This window comes from Corvus brachyrhynchos, unplaced genomic scaffold, assembly GCF_000691975.1.
Source record: "Corvus brachyrhynchos isolate BGI_N302 unplaced genomic scaffold, ASM69197v1 scaffold83, whole genome shotgun sequence".
Taxonomy (NCBI): Eukaryota; Metazoa; Chordata; class Aves; order Passeriformes; family Corvidae; genus Corvus; species Corvus brachyrhynchos.
Window position 1 is genome coordinate 7,098,171 of NW_008238464.1, and position 2,977 is coordinate 7,101,147.

Sequence of the window (2,977 nt, forward strand, 5' to 3'; positions counted from 1 at the left end):
ATTGAATGTGTGGCAGTATTCCTGCCTCACACATGCAGTGGTCTATAATTACACAGTCACAGGCTTTCTATTTTTCCCAATAGATTCCAATATTCTGAAGTCCTCCCACATGACTACTTTTCTCTTAAGCAAATATAACTAGGCATCTCGAATACTAAGGTGCCCATAACTGAATTTAGATGCCTCACATCATATTAGACAATTGAGGAAAACTTATGATTTTCATCTAACACTGATTTTTCAAGTATTAGCTTGTATAAGGTTTGTTGCTGAAATTCTTTCTCTATTCAGTGAAGCAGATTGTGTTGGAATGACTCAGTGTGATGTTTTCCATCTTAATGGTTTGATAAACAGCTCTGTCTGGTTTGTGTTGTGTTTGTGTCCAGCAGAGGAAGTGACTGGGAAATGAAATGAACCTGCACAGTTTCCTGGACTGGACTCTGCTTTGTTTGCTATTGATCACATATTTAGTTGTCTCATAGTGTCTCTATAAAGCAGGACAATAATCCTCACCACGCAGTTCTGTAAGAAATCAGAAACAACGGAAGGAAAATTTCATTTCTTCAGATTGCCAGCAACTCATTTTGGAGAAAAGATGCTACTAAACAAGATTATTAGAAGACTTTTACACAGAGATTATGCCACTGTTACTATACTCTCTTCCCGATAAAGAAACAGTGATAACTGTAATCATAATCCAGAGAATCCCAATCTTCATGAAAAGAACTATTCTTTCTAAATTATCAGGAATATAGCGTTCACTATTTTTTCTTATACTGAGGATAAGAGGGTTTTCTGGCTTTTAACTCCGTATTTGCCCGAGAAAGATAATAATGACTTCTTTCTTCAGGAGACTTGAGAAACCTGAACAATCTGTTCTTAACAAATATATGCTGCTGTTGTGCCTTCTAGAGAAGTGCTGAGTATATATCCCTGTCTTTAAATAGAAAGCAGTCAAAGGATAATTGCAGCATTTAAAAACACTGAGAGCATTCTAAGTAGGAGGGAATGATGGTTCCATGGTTAAAGTATAAGAAAAAGAGAATATCCGGGTTATAGTCCTCAAATGGGCAGATTTTTTCTTTATAACCTTGGGCAAAAATGCTTCATCTCTGCCTGTCTACATCTCCATATTTTATTCTGTATAAAATGGGGATTATAACCCTTTTCTGCCTCAGAGAATACTAAAAATATATGTGCGGGGACAGACATCCTGAGATGGAAGGTGTTATCTGACATTATAAATGGAAACACAGGATATGGCTACACAGGCTTTCAGTTTAGAGCTGATCTAATCACACAGAGGAAACCCAAGAAATAGAGTCAACAACACTCATTCTCAAAGGCTCCAGTTACTACCTGATTGTATCGCTTGTATCTGTCTCTGGGAGGCTAATTCTCCTAGAATATGCTTTAACTGCTGCAGATCTTCAGGAGGAAGGAAGTGTTGAGATTAGTTTCTAGTCCACCAGATACCATATTTAAGAAATCTTTGAACAGTATAACACATAAGAAGTTACCTACAGAAAAACTACTCTGCCTCAGGACAATGAAATGCTCCTGCATGTAGGAACCAAATGTGGTTCCCCTGCTAAAGCACACACCTAAAAATTGGCAAATGTTTGCAGCTCCAATGCTACTCCTTTTGTCCCTCTATTGCTAGCAGTGTAACAGTGGTAATAATAAGCTGCACTTGGAAATTCTACAGCTTCCTCTAATCCAAGTATCTGGGAGCATGTAATGTAGGCTTGGATTCACAGACATTTACAAGCCTAAAACCCACCAATGCTTTAACAGCCACAGGGGCATGTATTCCTACATGCCTTTATAAATTCAAGCCTTAAAAGTCACTTGGTTAGACCTATTTATTGCACCTCTTAACCTAATCAAATATGGTGGTTTTTTAACCAGGCATAGAAAAAAGAGTCAATAGTTTAATGCAGAAAACAGAGAAAAATGCCATATTCACTAATGTAGATACATGGGATAATAACCATCAGGCTAGAATGTAGCAGACAGGAACACTAGGAATTGTTCTTATTTTCTTAAGAAGGCTATGGATTGAAGTTTGTTTGTTTTTCCTTACAAATATATAGTAATATATACAGACTCCTCCTAATAGTGTGAATGAAGTCAGTAATCTTCAAGAACTCTAATGGAAAAAGCTCAGGCTGGTATGAAGTGGACTTGAGGAGACAGATAATCAGCTTCATAAATACAAAGAGTTCACTAAAGTGAATAGCAATTTGTCTTCCAATATTTGTAGGAAGATGAAGGTCAAGATGTGTTCTGCAAGGGACATTGTCACCTTGACAGTCATTTTTGTCTGGAAGTATGGTACACATTGCTACAAAATGACTAATTGCTATACTCAAAATAAACCTGCAGGAAAGAAAATTATAATGTTTCCTTCTATTTTTAAAACTGTTTACCCTATACATGTAACACAGCTAGGGACACAGCTAGTACATCATTTTCTTGACTAGTTCATTGGAAAGGAAAAAATGAGCATCAGGATAAACTCTCCAAACACTGAGAGGAGAGCAGAAAAATAAAAAAACACTCTAAAAAGCATTACAGAGTGAAATCTTCAGACTGACCCCTTAAAGAGTACACTGTCAGAAAACTGCTTAAATACAGCTAGCTCAAGTACAATCACAAGATGGCATTTGCTTATGTTCATGAATACTTTTGACATTTAAAACAAAAGCATGGGGGGAATTGGTTCCTCCTTTGCCAACTGATTGCTGTCTCTTCTTCCGTGTGATGTAAGGAAAAACCCAGACCTTGACCTAGAGGCTTTCAGCTCACATAGACATGAGAGTTGCTACTGGAATGAGAAATATGTGCCTCGGGAAATGAGTAAACAAAGTGAGGGTCTTAAAATAAAGTAATAACCCTGACTTTATTGCTTTATAGTGAAATCAGATAAAACAATACCACCAAAAAAAAAATCAGAAAACTCCAATTATTTCGT